Source organism: Pinus tabuliformis, chromosome J (genome assembly GCF_031772625.1).
Source record: "Pinus tabuliformis cultivar Carrire ecotype Pingquan chromosome J, CPIR1, whole genome shotgun sequence".
Lineage (NCBI taxonomy): Eukaryota > Viridiplantae > Streptophyta > Pinopsida > Pinales > Pinaceae > Pinus > Pinus tabuliformis.
The window spans coordinates 851,816,029-851,837,642 of record NC_142295.1 but is presented as its reverse complement, the minus strand read 5'-3'; positions in this window follow the sequence as shown (position 1 = coordinate 851,837,642).

Below are 21,614 nucleotides of genomic sequence, written 5' to 3'. Positions count from 1 at the left end.
CTTTTGCAGAATGGAAATGAAATAAACTACTTAGCAGAAGGCGAGAGTAGGAAAAGTATAAGAAAAGCAACAATTACTAATACTCTGACGCTTCGCCGGCAACGGTGCCAAAAATATGGTGAGCTCCAGTATTGTAGCAATAATGCTACAACTCCTGGAGCTTCCTTCTCTAATTTTATCAACTCGGTAGTTCGTAACAAACCAGGAAGCGACAGTGCTGTATGCACAAGTACTAGCTCTTGTCACAGCTGTCACTTGGTCAGCTGGCACAAGTCCGCTAGGGCTCAAGCCAACTTCTATGAGCTCTCAGAAGAAGCTTTCTAACCGATGAATGAAAGCTAACTCAAAGGAAATTAACCTACTTTGCAAAAATAAATTGAAAGCCAGCAAGAAATGAAAACCCTAGCAAACCCTAATTCTACCAGCTAGTCCTACTGATGCAACGGTGAGAATGAAAACTACTGAAAGTGATGCCATTACTTCTATTAAGGTGAGATGCATGTGTCTAGACTACTTTCATCTGAAGAGAACATATTTTTGTATTTTTGCTCAAGTTGTTGAAATTATTATGCATGTGCTTCTAACTGGGTCTTTACTGTGCAGGGGTAGGTCAAGGGGAGAAATGTTTGGAAGAGGTCAGGAAGGCTCAGAGAGGGTCTACAGAGTCCCTAACATCCTTTCATAGAGTTTCACAAAGTCTGGATGCTAAGCAACCGTGTTTATGAGCTTCTACAGGAAGTCTGCAGGGGTTCTACAGGATGTTCAGAATTTCTACAGGAAGTTCAGTAATTCCTACAGGATGTCCTATAATCGGATTTTTGGGTGATGGATGAGTGGAAGAGGCTGCATGGATGGATAGGGAGGTAGGGGAGGAGTTTGTAGTGACTCAGTGACAGAGAGATGAGATGAAGAGGGGGTGTGCTAAACTAGGTTGTCTTAAAGAAGGGTAGAGGGAATGGAAGGCCGAAAAAGGTAGAATAACGAGGGTGATAGAATGGTTGAGAGATAGGGGTCTAATTGGGAGATGAGTAGTTGGTCTGGGCACGGCTTAGAAGGATAAGAGAGTGAAGGAGTAGTACTGCGCAGTGTAAATGAAACAAATCATCCACGTCCTGCACATAACCGAAATATCATGATCCTATTCTAACTGTTTCACAAAACCAAAGAACAGCAACGTTATTGCTAAGGAAAATCATGCATGGTACTGAAGCAAAGAATCATTCCACAAGATCTGAACGCATGGACAACTATTACAGCGAAAACATTGTATCAAAGATTGCATGAACATGTAAAACATTGTTTTTGGTGGGTGGCACTGTCTGCAATTCCAGCCCCTAAACAGAGTTGAAAAGGAGTGTGCAGTCAACCCTTTTTGGAACTCTTATTAACTCCAATCTCCTTACTCTATTCTAAACTACTGAAGCAACTCTGTTCATAAAACTAACCTACTTAACCACACCAAGAAATTCAACTCAGCTAACTGCGTTTCCAAATGCATGTAAAGGAAAAGAAATACAATGCTGAAATAAAGGTAACAATACAAAGGAAGGAGGCCTTAGGCTCTCAGGTTGGGCCCAACCCCGAGAGCTATGGCTCCTTTACGAACTCAGAACTGAACTCAAATCTGCCTGCTTTCCATTAAAAAGATAATAACCATAAGTCCAATAACATGCCAAAAATGGCTTACAAAAGAGCAAAACAGAGCTAACAGCTCATAATCCAGAATATGCAACAAGGTTTCAAAAGTCCTTTTCGAAGGCTACAGCCTCATCATTTATACATTACGAGGGCCAAGCTGGCCTCCTAAATTAGTGGGATTTGGCTGACCAAACTAAGAGTGATCTGCTGCTTCCTCAAAATCCGTTTGGTTGCCTTCTAACTCGGTGGTGGTGGTTGTTGGAGCTCGGAGTTGGGGGTGAAGATCACGAGGAAGGTCATTCAATGCTGTGGACAACCTTCCTACAAGATCTCAATCCCATCTTGGTTGTCTCCTAGCCCTCATCTGCGTGGTTTTGCTCCATTAAATGTCAAAAAACCTGAAATAAGCACGTGTTAGCCACCTAGGAATAGTGACTGCCCTCATTCGTACAAATGACATAAATATACTAAAAAATGATGCATAAGTCATGAAAAATGAAGGGTTGAGCAAGGGTAAGTAGGCCAAATGAGCCCAAAATGTTACCAAATTTGGGGCTCATCAAGTACTTCAGACCTCTAAATTCCAAGGGTCGTAACTTTGGCATACGACCATCGTTTGACTATCATAATACCTCGTTTCAAAGATCTCCACAAGGAAGCCCAAAATCAGTTGGTAGGTTGAGCTCACAAATTTTTGGACTCTCCTTTATCATTCAAAATTTATTTTAGGTCCTCAAAACGACCTTAAAATTTTACAGCTAAGAAACTTACCAAACATAGAAATTTATGTTAAATTTAAGGAGATGAATCTAAAAATAGTGTTGGGTCAAGTTGGGACAATAATTGTGTGATCATGTGTCACTATGTGGTTGAAGTTAGTTCTGCAAATATGGACCCAATTTTCCATAAGTGCGACTTGGAAATTGGGTCTCACATAGTAACTCTCATCTTCATGTTTACACTAGCAAGAAGGAAAATGTGGGTAAATATGGGGTGAGGTGGTTACAGTTTGTATTGTGAATTCTTCACTAGTGATAATGGTCACAAAAGATGAAGCTATCAAGACTTTTATGCCTAAAGATTATGTTGTTGACATATGGTTGCATATTTTGCTAGTGATACCACGTTATGTTTCTTGAATTTCACAACTGGAGGTTATGATGTTGTTTGTTAGTATATGGATAGGTATGTGTTATGTGATTGATTGTAAGATGATGACCAATGGTATGTTTCTGGTCATTGCTATGTGTTGGTTGAGAGTGTTGCTATAGCTAATTTATAAAACCTTATGATATTAGTTTAATGTTGCTAACCATTGATGATGTTATCATGGTTGGATTTGTGAGGGTTATGTGTACTATCATGATTTTTATATGTTTATTCCTTGATATCTATCATGGTCACTAGGTATTTTCAAGGTGGCTACCTCTAATGGAGATTTTACGGAGGGTATTGGAGAGTTATCATATTTTAGCCATGTATGGTTTGTTGTATGCATTTGTACAATGTTAGAATTTTAGTGTTATAACCTTGCATCCTCATTATGGAGCCTTGTATCATTCTTACTTGTCATTTAGTGTGTTGGTTGAGTGGTTTTAGTGATAGCATACATAGAAGAGAGTGTCTTCAGTATTATTGTAGCAATGTGTGGGCTAATGGAGTCATTTTTGTAATTTTTCATTTCTTATGATGTATTTCTATATATCCAATCATAACTATGTATTTACATGGCATTGTTTGTCATGAGTGATTATGGGGTCAATAGTCACACTTGGATTATTCTCTTGCATGTGGAAAGGAGGAAATGGTAGTGGCAGAAGTGTCTAAATATCATATTGGATTAGATATATGCAACCCCTACTACATCTTCAGGAGGATCATATTCGGAAAAAAAAAAAAAGGCATGATGTTGGCATAAGTGGTTTTTTATCAAAGTTTTTGTAGGTGAGTGATTTTTTTCTAGCCTTTAGACTGTGACCCTTTACCATTGATGTCAAAGGAGGAGAGATAAAGAGGGAGATAAGGATGCAGATGATCTGATGTTTGCAGGAGGTTCCCATCAATGCCAAAGGAGGAGCATTTTTACATGATGGTAGGTATGTTTGTTGGCATTTATGTCAACTTGTTGGTGGTGGCCCTCATCATCCTCAATTTTTGTGGTCAGTATGAAAATCTACTAAAGGTGAGTCATCATTGACTTGATGCAGAGGTGTTGACTTGATGTCATCTTGACTTTAAACATACATGTTGAGTTGACAATTTTCCATGTAATAAGTTGTGTGTATGTGTTTAGAAGGTTTTCATGGTGTAAGTTGCTTGTGGAAGGTTTTCATGATATCTCAAGCTCACTCCTAAAGTTGAACTCTAAATTTGTGTGAAGGAGACAAAGATCATGAGTTATGATATCTTCCCAGGGAAGCAATTATTCTACAAGCGAATATAGGAGAATCAGCTCTGATATTCCCATATTATATGTGTGACTATCATCTTTGGTATTCCCATACTATCACAACGAATATTTTTGAAGTTGGAATTCTTCAAATGTCCACACACTTCGATTCTTCTATGGGTTTTTCTTATGGTTTTTGTTCTTTGTTTTTTATTAAAATGTTTGAGGAGGTTTATATCTCTTCTAGAAGATGATTTAAATGGGAGAATCTAATTTATTTAATGAAGATATTGGTGGATTGATTCAACGAGAAAATTTCGATGAACCAAACAACTTCTATTGTATGAGCAAAGTTGTTGAGTACTCTATCACTCTGATTGGATTTACTAGTTTAATCACTCCAGACAATTACATATAGGAGAAGTCTATGAGAATGTTTGGTTGTCACTTTTGTGCATGTGAGAGTTGATATTCTTTGTGTGATAAAAGGATACCACTTTATCTTTTAGTGGTTGTAGCATATTAATGCAGAACTCTAGAACATTTTCAGAGATGAGATGGAAGTTTTTATTCATACCTTTGTGCAAGAATGAAAGAGTTGATTGGATCAAATATTGTGCAAAATTGATCTATCTTTTAGAGAATTATTTTAGTAGTAGTTGAAGGGTTATCCATTGGAGTCATCATTTGCATTTGCAGTTGTTGTTTCAATCCATAATTTCCTTGTGTCATGTTCAGTGACTGTTATATATGTTGATTGATGGAGTATGGTATTGTTGAGTGTTTATGGTTGTTGTATACATGATTATAGTGATGCTATTGTCATATGTTTGTATGTCTAAGTCCTTTTTAAGAGATTCCAATGTGTTTTATGCTTGTGGGTATTGAGAGAAAGGGTTTATATGATAAGAGAAGATTGTGTTTGTGAGAGGGTAGAGTTAATTGGTGTTATGGTGTTGTTTATTTATTGTTGAAGGTCTTGCGTATGTTTATGAAATTTTTTCTATTGATTTGATGTGAGAGTAGAGATTCGTTTGGAGAGGATATGTATTGTAGTGATGTGACTATGTGATGTTGTATTTGGAATCCGGTTTGAAACATTCTAAAATGTGATATTAGAATTTTTGAGATGGTAGTACTGGCTTGCTTCGAGTAGAACCTAGAAAACTTACTTAGGGAGTAGAGGCTTCCTTCAAGTGGTTCCTGGAAAACTAGTGAAGGTGGTGGTCTTCAGTAGGTGGTCACTTGCATAATTTATAGGGATTTGGCGCTTTATAACTAGTGCTTACCATCAAAATATAGAAGGGGTTATGGCTCATAGCTGGTATATGCCATTAGATTGATTTAAATCAAATTGATTGAAGAAATAAAAAAAGAAGAGAAATAGGAAACAACAACACAATGGTTTTTCCCAATTGGGTTTTCCACTTGACATCAAGTGTCCCTATGTGATGTGATTTGTGTGCCATTGTGCATGATTTTTTTACGTGGTATGGCTCTTATGTGTTGATTCCTAATGAAGTTGAATATTCATATTTATTGCTTTTATGTTGGATTGTAAATTGTTTAATATGTTGGTGAAATTATTTTAGAGTTGTGTATTTGTTATCACTGTTTATTCACCCCCCCAACCCTCGCATAGTAGTGACCCTAGTTTCTAACAAGTGGTATTAGAGCCTAGTTATTTCTAGTGCAACTTCACTACTGGAAGGTAGATCATGAGTAAACAATGAATATTTGTAGTAGGCATAGTTTCTTTTCTGCATGGACCAATTATAAATGTAAGATTCAAAGCATATTTCATATCTCTTGATGTGAGTTTTTTACTTTCAATAGAGTATGGTATGCAATATGAATTTGAAGCCAATAATATTATATTGAAGGGATTATCATAGCATGATTGATCCATAAAATTCCATGGATATTCCATTGGATAGTTCTTTGAAAATTCTACACTATTAGAGTTTATTAAACTTTAATATGTGTGGATTTAAATGTAATTAGTGAATGCATGTGAATGGAAATTATGCTATAGAAGAAAAAAAAAATCACACACACACACAAGACACATGAAAGGCTCTTTGGGAAAGCCTTTTGTGAGAAAACCAAACTGGAAGATGAGGCCACTTCACTCTCTTTCTCTGTTTGGACACAAGAAAGGCTCTTTGGGAAAGCCTTTTGTGAGAAAACCAAACTGGAAGATGAGGCCACTTCACTCTCTTTCTCTATTTGGAAATATGGTTGTAGGTACAAAGAAGTAATGTATGTGGCCCATGGGATGCTACAGTACACAGATCCTCTCTATGTACTCTACCTCCTATCTCTCCTGGATATATTTTCTTAGCTATGGAACATAATTTTCTTGAAAGAATGGAATGTCTCTTCTTCCTAATGGCCTAGTTATAACAAAAATTGATAGCCTACTAATGGTTAAGTTTGACTACATCAACTCTTAACTCGAGTTACACAATAGACTATTCTAGAGTCTTCTACATGAAAAACACATGGCTAACCCCTTTTCCATAAATAATGGGGGTTGACCTAGCATCCTCCTAAACTATAGGTGTGAAAAAAGGAAGTCCAACTTCTGAGTGGCATAAATTTTGTATATGGACTCCGATTGATGTGCATTATACGCCATTGGAATTGTATATGTGTGTAGAATAACATGAGAAGACACGGTGAAAAAGTGGTAAATTTTTATCCCAAAAAACGTCTTTTGATGCCTCAAAATGCTCCTCGAATGTTTTAGACCCTATTTCGCCAAATTGGGTCCTACCGGTAAAAAAGGTCCCATGAGCTAATTCCTCCACTTTTTCCACTCCAAATGCATCGAGATAGATGAAACGAAATATAATGATCCAATTCAGACGACAACTCCCCATTTTGGAAGGATTTTGGTCCCCAAAAGGTTTTATTGAATGAGGTGAGGACATTTTTCCTTTGCCTTCTCTTTAGTGTACCATTTAGCTTTGCCCGGAAGTTTTCCCTTCAACCTAATTTGCCAAAGGTCATGCTACCCATGTATTGTAGTTTTGGACCTCTTCTACAAAATTGTATCTTCTGTCAACTCTTCCTGAGAATTTTGTGCCAAATCTTCCAGAAAAGGTAGGACATGTTCCTCTTCTTGATGTAGCATCGAAGGTTCATAGAGTTTCAAATTCTCTACATTCAAAACTAATTAAATGCACATATATGGTGCTAAACTAAGTCGATAGGCATTTTCTTCCCAGTATCTGAAATGGACCATACCTTAGAGCCTTGATTTTCTTACCAGTCCCCTATAGCCTCTCCTTGTTCAACTATAGCCATACTATGTCTCCCACCTTGAATGATTTCTCTATTCTATGTTGATCATGCCTGGCCTTATACTTCTCTTGCAACTTCTGCATGCTTCGTTGTACCTGCAGATGGATATCACTATTCTTCTCTATAAAATTTTCAGCCCTCAAATCATCTCCTATAAGGTCTTCCTTCACTCCTCCTTGTTGCCCATATGCAATATCCAAAGATGAAGGTGGAAAATATCCAAAACAAGTCTCAAATGGTGACATTCCTGTAGAAGTTTGGACTGCTCCGTTATAAGAATGTTGCATATATACCAAATTTTCATCCCAGGTCTTCAGATGCTTATGGTTGTATCAACTCAGAAGTTGCACCAAATTCATGCTGACTACTTTTGTTTTCCCATCTGTCTATGGATGGAATGTTGTAGATCTCTTCAACTTTGTGTCCATATTCTCCCACAATTTTGTCCAGAATGCACTAAGAAATCTTGTGTCCCTGTCTGAAATGATGCTACTTGGTATCCCAAAGTGCACCCAGAACTGTCCATAGAACAAGTTTGTTGCTTCTTGTCCACTGATGTTCTTCTAATAGGACATCAGAACACACATCGTGTTGAACCTCCCAACTACCACAAACAGGTAGTCATGTGCCTTCCTAGTTTTCAGTAAGCCGCACAAAGTCCTTGTAAAATTTTTCTCAAGGACAAGTAGGTATAGGTAAGGGATGACATAAACCTCATTTCCTATTGCAAGGCTTACTAGTACAACAAAGCATGCATCCTCTTATGAACCTAGCTACTTACTCTTATATCTTGCGCCAATACACATACCTCTGCAAGTTAGCCATGGTCTTCCCTATGCCCTGCAACCTTGGAGGTGTGAGCCTCCCTAATTAGCTACAAACACTCACCTTTAGGAACACATAGCTTATCCAACCTGTAGGGTAACCCATCCTAGAGATGGTAGTCAACGATGTTGTCGCCATCGTGCACATGACTCTGACTCTACAACTGTCAATACACCTCCTTGAACTTATCATCTTCTAAATATGCTTCTCTATATGCATCATGGGTGAATGGCTCCATGTGCATAAGAGTTCTCAAAGCTATAATCTTTGATTTTGGTGGCCTTGAAAGCATATTGACCAATGTGTTAGTGTTTCCCTTCCCATTAGGGGAATTTTGAGATCTAAAATGGGCCTCCTAAGAAAAATGTACACCCAAAATAAACTTTATAAGAACTACTAGGATTCAAGATGATAATGTCAACCATGGGGGATGATTCACCATTTTTGGAGTAAAAAAGTAAAAATATTAAAAAATAATAAAATAATAAAACTACTTTTTCAACTCGTATTTTCAACTTATCTCCCCAAGGTTTTACTCAAATTTTGAGTAGGAGTACTTGTTGGATGAAAAAATTAATTCCTGATCCAAAGAGTACCCATGTTGCATACTTTCGATGGACCCTACTACACGAATGTATTTCTGAATTTTCGTGTAGCAAGGTCCATTGAAAGTATGCAACATGGGTACTCCATGGAAGAGGAGTCAAATTCTACACCTAACAAGTATTTTCTCTCAAAATTTGAGTAAACCCATAGGGAGATAAGTTGAAAATACGAGTTGAAAAATTAGTTTTTTCTTTTTTCTCTGTAAAATTTGATGATGTAATGTAATCTTATTTTATTATTTCTAATATTATTTTATAATTTCCTTAGGAGGCCCATTTTAGACCTCAAAATTCCCCCTAATGCTATACTTGATCACCAAATGGAACTGTTGTAAAACCCCATCCACTTCTAATGCCTAGTATGTTGTAGCTTGCTTTGGGCCTGCAAGTACTGTAACCGCTGGTGATATGTGTGGATTACTATCTCCGTTCCCATCAGATAGTGCTTCCACTTCTTCAAAACTTTCACCATGGGATAGATCTCCTTATCGTAGGTAGGGTAGTTAAGAACTACCACATGAAGTACTTCAGAATGGTAGCAAAAATGCCTTCCTCCTTGCATCAAGACAACTCCCATAACATACCCACTCGCATCTATCTCCACTTCAAAGGGACACTGCAAGTTTGGTAATGCGAGAACTGGTGCTTAACTGATATTCTTCTTTAGCTCCTCGAAAGCCTTATGTTGACCTTTTCCCCACTAGAAACTCTTGTGACTTGTTGTTATGGTGTGGAGTCATGCTGCTACCACTTAAAATAAGGCTATGAATTTCCTCATGTACTGTGTTGCCCCGAGAAAACTCTTGACCTCAGAAAAATTATTAGACACCAACCATTTCATGATGGCCTCCATCTTAGATGAATCTATCTGCATCTCTCCTCCATTAATCACATACCCTAGATGCACCAAATACTACTGTGCAAACTCACACTTTTTGATATTTTCTAATAGTTGTTGTTGCTTCAATGTTTCCAGCACCTACGTCAAATGTGAAATATGCTCCTCACAGGTAGCACTATACACTAGTATATCATCCAAATATACAATAACAATTGATTCTATAAAAGGGCACAATATATCATTCATTAGCCTCATAAATGTAGTTGGTGCATTACATAGGGCAAACGACATAACTAACCACTCATACAAACCTTTCCTGGTTTTGAATGTGGTCTTCCATGCATTTTCTTCTTTTCCTCGAACCTAGTGATATCCAGACTTCAATTCCATATTGGATAAATATGTTTCTTACTGCAATTGATCTAGCAGATCATCTATCCTAGGCAGGGGTATTTGTTCTTGAGTTTGATTTTATTCAATGCCATGTAATCTACACACATCTTCTAAGTCCCATAATTCTTTGGCATAATGATGATGGGTGATCCACATGGTGATGTAATCGATTGAATGACACCCTATTCCAGTAGCTGTTGCAACTGTTTCTTCACCTTACTTTCTTCTATAATAGACTTCCTATTGATGTGCCTCAGTATTGCAGCAAGGATGTTGCAACTCCCAAGGCTACCAACTTTAACTTATCAAACCGAGATTTCATACAAACTTGGAGGTGTAAGTTCTATATACATAATAGATGCAACATTCTACTCATGTCACTTCTCAATTGGGGTGCTAGACAGCTAGGGTTCTAGACCAGTCTTCTATTGACTCGAAGGAGTCTGACTACAGAAAGTGAATGTACAGCTAGTTCTAATGCAAGAAAGTAAATGCTTAAATATTTAGGAAGTGAAAGTTAACGGTAAATGCTATGAAATGCCATAAACCATCTAGCTAGGAAATGACACAAATGACTTGCAAAAAAGAACTATGCTAAACTTGCAACTTATCCTCTAGCTATTAGCATTGTTTGGAATGGAACGTTTTTCTATCATTCTAGGAATCATACATATAAGAACTAACTATCTCAGTTTACATTTGCAAAAAAAGAATATTTTAATTACTAAATTCAGAAATTCAAATGTTATGCTATTATGTTTGATCTTGCAGAGGGAGAAGGCATGGGAGAGTTGATCTGAGGTTGCACTCATGGGCATGGAATCCAAGATGAGGGAATAATCGGCTCTTACACTACCATCCTTGTTCAAAACAGGGTCAAATAGTGTGCTATAGGAGATCCTGTAGCTGCTACAGAAAATGACTATAGGATGTTCCGATCTGCTACAAGATGTCTTGGTTTGCTATAGGAAGTTAGTTGAAGGGCTTAGAGGGGAAAGAAAAGTGATATGAGGTGATGGAGAGATGTATGATGGTGATAGAAGGTGTATAGAAGGTTCACATTACCCAAGACTAAGCCCAACACTCTAAGGAGGTTGGATTTACTTAAGGTGTCTTGCTCACGGTGGCTGCAAAACAGAGGTTTGGACTATGGGTTGGTACTCCTTAGGAAAAGGTGGAGAATAATTAGGTGAAGTTGGTTGGATGAGTTCCTCCCTGCAAATCAACAATCCCTACAACAAAACATTTTTTTCTTTTCATTTATGCATCAACTACTTGTCAGCATGGAAAAGATGAATTGAATTTGAGAAAGATGATATATCTATTGTTAAGGACTAGATCTATGAAATGGAATGCCTTTTAAGCTACAAAAAACTTAAGGAAACAAGATTACAACTGCAGGTGATTCCAAGAAATCATAAACAATGATCTATCTAATACTAAACCTGAAGCTATGGAATGAGCAAAAGACAAACTCTGTTTTTGGGGTTGTGAGAGTGGGGCCCTCTAATAATGATCCCATGAGGGAGGCCACTGTCACAATATTTTCTGAAGTACTTTCCTTCACTACTGCACCATTGATATACCTCTTCAAACTAATGGAAACTAGGTGAAGAAATAATTCAAATACTTGTGAAGCTAAACAAAACATAAATAAACTTCAAAAGCTAACTATCATTTTAATTTAAGAATATAGATACAAAAAGAGGAATTTATGTTGCTAGGGTTGGGCCCTAACCCAAGAGCTTAAGCCCTCTGAGTCAACTCGGTGCTAGAACAACGTATAATTTCTCATTATCATCAAAATTTCAAATACAATGTAACAATAATAGTCACAATGTTATAGCTCAGAATGGCCTCTTGGCTAGAACAAAAAATTGAATCCTAATGAGTCCCTTGACTCTCTTATTTATACAAAATTGGAGCTCCCAAAAACTCCCTGAAAAATAGGGAGACTTGGCTCCCTAACTTGAGAATTTCTCTTTCTCAATTGTCAGTGGCTTGGCTGCAAATGGACTCGTCTTGCTTGGCTGCTAGTAAGTCTGAGTTGAAGAGATATGGTGGAGGAATATTCAAATGATTTGAGGAGTTGAGGGAGACCAATCTCCTAAAATATCTCTTTCTTGCGCACTTCAAGTTCCTGCACTTAAGTCAACCCAAAATTGCTCCAATTCCTGCATTTAATACATATTAGGCCACATGACATAGTAACTCACCTTCACCCTTCTCACTAAGAAAAATATAACAAAATATGTAAATAAATGTGAGAAAAGTCAATTTTAATAAGCTGGAGAGTGGCATTGTGACCCATATAGTTTACCTATTGATGAGCCTCATCATCACCCCCCTACTGAAAGTGTTTCTCATCCTTTGAGAAACTTAGTCTATATCCATATCTTTCATAGCTCTTGTGGCCTCTCTGACATCCTAGGCCTCTATTGATGGAGTTTCCTCTTGAGGATAGAACCCTGCATTTTTCTCTATCTCTTCCCACTACTTTCTTTCGTCTTCTTCCTTCCTACCTTCTAACAGACCCAACAACAAAGGTGGAATTATTTTTAGACCAATCCAAATGATATTTAGTCTCTACGTGACAATCTTATACATGGGGTTCCTTTCCAATGCATTTCTCAACCTCTTAGGGGAGTGGTACTCTCTGATCCTTAGATAGTGTGGTAGGTTGCTCCATCTCCTCTAGCATGCTTGCTGGCTTTCACTCCCCAACAATCTTAAAGTGTTCTCAAAATGGGAGATGGCCTATTCTTGTGTAGCCAGGTATCTTGGTGCAAGTTGGGCATCATTGGAAATGATGTTGTGGTTACTAATGATAGGCATGGAATTTATTTGTTCTTCTCTGATGTAGAGGGGATATCTTTCCTCTTTTTCTAATATTATCTTCACTTCCTTAGCCCTGGCCTCATCATGACTCATCCATGATGCAAGGGCCATCAGTTGCAAGTCCCCATACTTTGCATTGGGGTCTCACACATTCAAATTTATCAAGGAAAAGTTGTGTAGGTAAAATTCAGATATTTTGGCCTTGTCTTCCAAGGTGCTCTTGTCACATAGCTCTATGAATTGTCTATAGTCTTGGAATGGCATCGTCCCATGTTGTGCTAATGTATTAATTTGAAACTACAACAATTGATCCTTGAGGTATAGTGCATATGATTTGGATGGCATCCTACAATGAAGTGCCTCCATGGAGAGGCTTGCCATGGTGGGAAATTGGCTATATATTTTCTACAATTTCCCACTCATCCATGTGTTTTATTCCTGTAATTGAGATCTTATGATGTGTTCTTTGTCTCTCAAATCACTCAACTCCCTTCCCATTTCTAGGTGTTTTTCTTCCATATGGTCCACATCTTCTACTTTATTTGAATTACAAATTTGCATCCAGTGATGTGATCTTTCCCTTTCTTTTTCAAGCTCAAAGAAGAGAGGGATTGAAAATTTCTAAGGTATTACTCTGCCTCCCTCAATGAACTTGTAGTAATAACTCAGATTTGGCTATGGGCTAGGCTCCTGAAACTCTGGAAAATCTCCCTTAGATTTTTTTGGAGAAGATACCCCCTCCTGTGCCTGTGGTGTTGCTTCCTTGCTTTCTCTCTACCCCTGTTGTCCTTCCTGTAGTGTTTTTTTGTGTTTCCTGTAGCACTAACAGTGTTTCCTGTAACACTGTATGAGGATCCTGTACTAGGATTCAAAGGTTGTGAATATCAGGAACCTCTGCCTTAGGCCCTGGGACTTCGCATTGTCCTTACAACTTAGGAATATTGATGTTCCTAGGATCTTCTTCACCTTCCTCAGTGGTTACATTGTAGCATTCGAGCACCTGGTGTAGTTGTGTACTCCAATCTAGTTGTACCCATGCAACAGGTTCATCATGCATTCTGAATATTTCAACTTTGATCTCTTGTAACGCTTCATCAATACATTCAAATCCATCTTCAAAGATAAATATTAACAAAAAAATTTCCTTAAGAACATCCCATTCTGTAGTTCCATGTCACAACTTCATTTTTAGATACTAGTTCATAGGAATCATATCCAAAGTGTGGCAGAATATATGAACCCATTCTCGCTATGGTTCTTCTCCCCATGCTTTTTTCCATTAAGCCAGATGCTCACACGGATTGTCCTTCCCTGTATATTTCTCTGTAATGCAGGTATTGGCATGCCCAACTTGGAGATTCATCATCTGTTGATATTCCTTCCAATATGCGAAGTTGTTCTTATGGGTACCCCATCATCTGGCAGGTGTAGCTCACAACATGATGTCTAGTACTTGGAATCGATGTTCCTCTGGTACATCCATTTCAAATTTATCCAGAAATAAATTGATGTCATCTAAACCATCATAATGCGGTAAGTTATGTACCTCAGTGGATATACAACGGAGTTATTTTGTAAGCTTGTTGCATCGCAATGACAATACCTCATGCAACCTATTTTTCCAGTGTTCAAGATCCTCATCTAAATCTAAATTATAGGATATTTCCTTCTCCCATGTAATTCATCCATCCACTGTAGGGTTGATCCAATCTTCATCTCGTGCAGTCAGCTTATAGATTTGCTCAATATTTTCCTCCTGGTCATAATCGCAGACTAGTTCAGTATATCGCACACCCTCAGCTAGGTCCAATCGCACAATAACCCTCAGTTCTATCTTTTCCAATAGCATATTGTGCTTCTTAAGGTTGATGATTGTATTCATATCAAATGCCCAATCAATTCCAAGCAGTGCTAGATATGGGTTACTATCACCCACTATTTCGATCACTTCAAAATCGACTATGGAGCGTGCCCCTTCACTATCCACAGTCACTCCATGTAGGAACGCCATAGGAATAAAGTTCTCTTGATTCGCTATCCTCAACGGGATCGAGAACCACTGTAGCATTGGACTTCCCATTTTTTCTCATGTTTTCTTCAGCAAAACATTTACATCAGAACACAAATCAAGAATTCCCTGGCCCATTTCGAATTCTCCTATCTGTGCAATCAACTTCATTGCGTGACCAGTACTTTTGTTACTTTTTCCCACCTTATGTACCATGTGATGTTCCTGCATTGGCTTATTCCTTCCAGTGTAGCTATCTATCATTCTTGCAGTCCTTCGACTGCCTTATTATCCCTTACAAGCTTCATGCAAGTTTGTAAAAATGATGCTAATAATCAGGGGTCTGCATGTTATATAGTATTCTTCTTGAAGGTGTATGAAAAGAAACTACTTTAGGTTGTGGATGAAAAATAACCATAAGAATAAAAATGGTTGTTAAATAGTGTGGTTTTGCAGTAAATGATAGAAACAAAATCTCCCAAAGCTCTAATCTATGCAACAGAAATAGTTAAACAACAAAATGGAATAGTAAAATAAGCGCAATAACTCCAATAATCCAATAGAAACCAGATATATAAAGAATATATGATATTAAACAACACCTGTGAATGAAACAAATAATGTTACCAATCCCCCTCTATGGGATGGGTTCTTGGCTATCCTCAATGTCTTCAGCTTTTGTAGAGTCTCTCTCCTCTAAAATGTGTAAAACCTAGCAAACAAAATGTTTGAGCTAAATGAGAACTCAAATGAAAAAGAAGATGATGCACGACATTGATAATAATCAGAGCTACAACAGTGACTAAAACAATGAAAATAATCAAAAGTGAAGAATGAATGTAAAACCCTTCTATTTATAATAAAATAGTAGGTTATTCTTGAATAATGGGAAATAATAAAATATTATTAACCAAATTATAGAATTAACGATTTGGAATATTTTATTATATTTGGTTGGAGGGAAAAGTATTTAAACCTTTATTTAGAAATAATAAATAAATAATTTATTTATTTATCATCTCAAGAAATATGGTTAAGGAATAATAAACAAATAATGATTTATTTAAGTATTCCTTGGGGATTTAGTCAAACTTGACCAGGAATAATAACTAATTAGTGATTAATTAATTATTCCTAGAGAAAAATAAGATAATTAATGATTTATCTATTTATCTATTTATTTCTCATAATTGGGACAAATATGACAAGGAATATTAGTTAAACAATGGTTTAACTAATTATTCCCAGAAGATAATTAAATAAGTAGTGATTTATTAATTATTCTTCATAGGTTTAATTATAAATGAATTAACAAATGTGATTTATTAAGTAATTTCTCACAGTGAAAGAAATTTTACTATGGTAAAATTGGCCCTACATGGTGTACCTCGATCCATCTAGTAAATTATGGCTAGATCATTTTTTGATGATAACATATTTCCCCCCAACGTACGAGTGTTAGGAGAAGAATTCATGACCGAAGTATGTTGTAAGAAAACAATCACTAGACAATGAAGTGGAGTTAGAGAGAGACCAATGGAGCTAAAGCAAAAGAGTATAATGATAGAGGGGGCGAGACCAACGTAAGTCTCCTTTTATGTTGTGGTACTGGATCTCAGTGAGGTGGGGGAGGCATACCTATACCCGTCGAGATATCTTAGTACAAAAATAATAATGTGCCCAGGAAAATGAAACTGAGCAATAAAGTACATGTTGAATGGTACATGAAATGCTAGCATAAATGAGCCAGACAATAATACAATGTTTCCCACATACATAATGCACCTGGAAAAAACATGAGCCATGACTGAATAAAATAAAATCTAAGTACATGAGATATAATGGCCCTTCCCTCAAAAAATGGGTGGGAGGGAGGGGTTAGAACAACCAAAGAAGCCCTACTAAATAGGAAAGGGCTCTACAAAATTGAATGGATCATCTGAAGGAGTCATACATGCTATGAATGTTGCAAGAAGTAGGAATTGAGCACATCAAATCTGCAAAACTGCATCTAAGGCTGTAGAATAATAGGAAGGCCTTCGAGCATGAGGGGGACCACCTAAAGGGCCATGATCGCATGAGGTCTGAAACATATCACTCACACAAGGGAATCACTAGTACAATTTGTTGCATCATTGGACCATCAAGTGTATGAATCACAAACATGAAACAATCAATTCAAAGGGAAATGATGACTCCCTTTGCTTGATTTTAGGCATCGAACAAGAGTGGAAGCTAGAACCAAGATACAATGCCCTCTAGGTCGTTCTTCTAGAATAGGTGTGTTGATGTCGACAGAATAGGGCTCGCCATAGGTGAGGCAAGGAGGATCCTCAACTAAGGCATGAGGGAAAATAGTAATGTGACTGATGGACTAACACTAGGGAAAATGGAGAAATGGGACTAAGGGACAAACATACGACTTCCATTGTCAGAGAATAAAGTGCATGGTTGACCTGACAGGGACTGACTCGACTTCGGAGGGGATGGTGGACAGTATGACTGAAGACCAAAATGGGAAACACAGGATGAATGGTATGAAAATATGCATGGAATATTGTGATATGATACAATGCAATGTGAAATAGACTCCATGGATGCAAAGGTGACTCATCATAGATGCTCTGAACAGGGGTCACTCGATGACGCTGCCACACAGAATAGGCACGGTGGGGACCATGAAGACATGATCAAATGATGGTTATTCATGATGAAAATTGACACATGAGACGACAAGCACTAAGGGGAGGTGGTCCCCAAGGTACAAGTGTCACATATGAAGAAATTTGATTTTAAGAGGCGATGAAGTGACGCTTCTTGGAAAAATGGCTTCCATGTGAAGTGTCAAATCATCAAAAACTAAGAAAGACCCATTATAATACTTGATGAGATATTTCCAATGGTGTTGATGGTTCATCAAACTGAGCTACGTTTTGGTCACAATGGGTGACAAAAAAACTATGGTTTTTCTATAAAAGGAAGTTTTCCCTCCAATTTGAATTCATTTGCTAAGCGAGATGTCGTGAATTTGGAGAGGAGGGAATGGACCTAAACCTTGTGGAGATTGTAGCAGACAAACTAACAATTGGAATCAAGATCTGTGACTTTTAGGTAGGTGGCCTTACTTGTCTAAAGATGGCCTTAATGCTTCTTGGAATGATGGTTCCTGGTGAAGAATTAAGGTAAGAGGAAAAAGAGAATAATCTACTAGAGGAGGTCTAGGATCATCCTCACCCACTAAGTCAAACATGGGGACTATGGTAAAGGTGGTATGACATAGAGTAGAATATTTAAAAATATGGTATCAAATGTCTACGATATGTGATCTGAATATGGCTCGTCGGAGAGGCAGGTAGGACAAACTATCCAAGGAATGGGAGGATAATTGACCATACCTAAATCTAGTGGTTATCTAGGCAGAGACTTATGTTAATAAATTGAGGAAATGGCTAGGGTAAAACCATCATGCCCCCAAGCATGGGATACTACTCGTAAGCATATGTGATGGTGGGGACTGATCTGGTATGAAAAGGTGGGAATGATGCCCCCCTAGCAGGAGGATTTTGGGGAGTGCCATTGTGTTCCGAGTGCTTGAAAAAGGGATTCAAGAATCTCAACCCAACTTGGCATGAGATCCTCCAAAGGATGATAAGGAGATGTAGGAGCCCGTGTTCCCTCTTCGAAAGCATCTGGAGTAGGGATGGGATGTTTAAACCAATCGACCTCACCATGGATGAAATCTTTTGATTCCATAACATATTGGTCGTGAGATTGTTGCGATAGGAAGTATGCACGGTGGTGCATATCATCTATTATAGAAATATTTGGGCACTGCATCCCCAATCACATATGTCCATAAACCAAGGGCTTCTAAACCCCTAAAAAAAAAAAATTCACTCCCTAAACGATCAAGGTGAATTGATTACATCATTTCCCAGAAGTTCTCCCTAAAAAACTACTCAAAACTGGACCATACAGACTGCTCCATGTTGAGGGTGCAATCCATCTCACCTGCTACACACAAAGGTCATGATGCATACTGAAAATCCCTTCTGTAGGGTGCAGTGAGCGAGAGTAGACAAATGGCAGAGGTAGTTTTCTAGGTGGAAACTCAGAGAATCTTCTAGAAACTGCTCATATGACACTTGCCTCTCTAAATTCGCCCAGGGATGAGTAAGAGATCATGAAATCTCCAAGTGGAACCAAGAACTATCAGAGAAATGAAACTAATCAAAAACCCAGAAGCTGACTCACCCCCCTACAAATATCTATATATGAATCCCTCATCCTAGAGATCTAGACGCTGGAATTTTGTAATTTGTAAGGAAATGTTGTTGGTTTCTCTTTGAGACATTATATTGTTGGGTGATCTAGCTTTTCATGAGGTGAAGAGGGATTTCATGCTGGGAGGATGGCACTGGATCGGACAGTTGGGTTGTAATCCTCTCTTCTACTACTTCTATCAATAAAGCTATTTGAGTTTTCTTCCATATACTTGTATATTTCTGAATCTTGTATTTGTGTATGCATTTGTATGGTTAATGTACATCTAATTCTACATTATTTGTGGTTATAGATATCTATGCTTTGATGGTATTTTTCTGCTTTAACTCTACAGGTGTTCTTTGAAGTGGGACAAGTGAGAAAGGAGTGGCAAAAGCTCTATCAATGGAGAGAGGAAACAAGCAAGGAGCCAAGCGAAAGACTGAGGTTGGTACTCTCTGCTTCTCTCTCATCCATCTCTCATAAAGGAAAACACAAGTTACTTTGAATTTTTTGTTTCTAAGATAGCTACCCGTCTTAGTGGGACTAGCAGCTCTGAATGGACACTAGTTTTCCTGGAAACAAAATGGTGACTCCACTGGGGAGTGAATAGTTTGTTTGTTTGTTATTGTTGTTTGCTTTATAAACTACAGATGGAGCCTGAAGTTAAGCCAGCTAACCTTCGAACTGCTTTTGCTATGCAACTGCAAAGTAGATCAACGTTGCTTCAGTCAATCTCCGGGTTGGTTTATGAACTGAACATCTGACTTGAAAACATCCTAAGTGCCTTGGTGGTAGCTCAATAACCTCATTAGATCAACCCCTATATTTTGTGTTTACTGTCTATCATAAGCTCGGCTTAAATCCCTGAACTTAGCTGCAAACTATGGGTGAAAACTGAGCTCAGTCTCATCCCTGGACCATCGCACTATCTCTCATTGGAAGTCTGGATGCATCGCACCTCCTGTGTGCTGCAGGTGAGATGCATCCCTGTTTCCCTGTGTTGCAGGTGCTATGATTGAATGAGACTATTTCCGTCTCCATATTTTGGTTTTTTCTTCATTGTTTTCAGTTCTATTTACTAGTTTTGCTGTCTATGATCAGTATATCACTGTTGAAACCTTCTTCCTTTACATTATTCAGCTCCCATTGATAAGGAATTGTGAATGTTTTTTTATGTATTTTTCATCATTTACAGTCCTCCTTTGCAAAACGTAGCTTAACCGAACTGTCGTCTTTTGATTTGAAAGTGTCGCAACTGTCGTTTTCAGTCAAGGAAAAGAGTGTCGTAAAGTCTCCCTCTTTTAGATAGTCAATTATACTTTTTCCATTTGATTTGAATTGTCAATTCTATGAAGTGTTGAAAACAGTTTTCCATTCAAAAGTGAAAGTGTCGTCTTAGTCTTCCTCTCGTTTTTGAAAAGAAATTGCTAAAGTGTCGCTTTGAAGAAAAGTAGTTCAGATCTGTACTTAGTTTTCTTTTTGTCATTCTCACATTAAGGGAACGGAAAAAACAAATACATGCATGTGCATTTGCATTTAGACTGCTTGCGGAATTTGATTTAGGAAAGTGCATTTAGTGTGTGCTCTATGCTCTCTGCTGAAAGAAAAATCATAATCTTCTTTCCTTTGTAGCTAGGATTTTCATTGCTAAAAGAAAATAAATGATTGTTTATCATCTAGATTGCATATTTAGGAATTGTACATCTACATCACACGATGAACCTTGAAAGGCAAACTTCTTAAGAAAGATCAACTATAAAATAAACCTCAATGAACATAAAAATGCTTCGGAGCCTAACGCACAACATCTAGAAGTCTAGGCTAGAGACGTATTCCGGCATCGTAAAGCCTGGCAACTATCGTTTTTATTGTAGGTTGGATGATTCCTCCTCTTTGATACGACAAGTGCCAGTACGGACTTGTTCTCCCACGTACCGTCGAGTATATATTGGGAGACCACAATAGGCTGATATCCTTTATCCTTAGGAAGCTGTGTCTGCCGCCCTATCGATCACAATGCACTGAACACAACATTCAGGAAGATTGACTGTTGTACGTAAAGTCCTTGGTAATTTCTCTATAATTTACCACTTAGGTGTATATTGCAGTTTTGCGATTGGTTTGGTAATCCCTCTGTCTAGATTTTTAGAGAAGTCACTTTCGTTCCTTTTTAGACTCCTTAAAAGAAAAGGTCCATCTGAGCACTTGTCACTTCAGGTTCATTAAAAATCGAAGGTGACTAGACTCATCTTTAGCTTTTTCTCGACTCTTAAAAATTGAAAAAGCAAGTTGTGTCAAAGCATCATAAAATACATCTAAATCGGAATAACATTTTCCCCTTTTTTATTTTGAGTTGATCAAGTAATCCGCAATCATGGAAGAAAGTCAATCAAAATCCTGTTGTTCGCGGAGATTAATGAGTCAATCATCTTTGACTCTAGAAAAAAAACCATTTTGGGCCAAACGATCTCGTTTAACTGGGTCGAAGTCTCCTAGTTTATT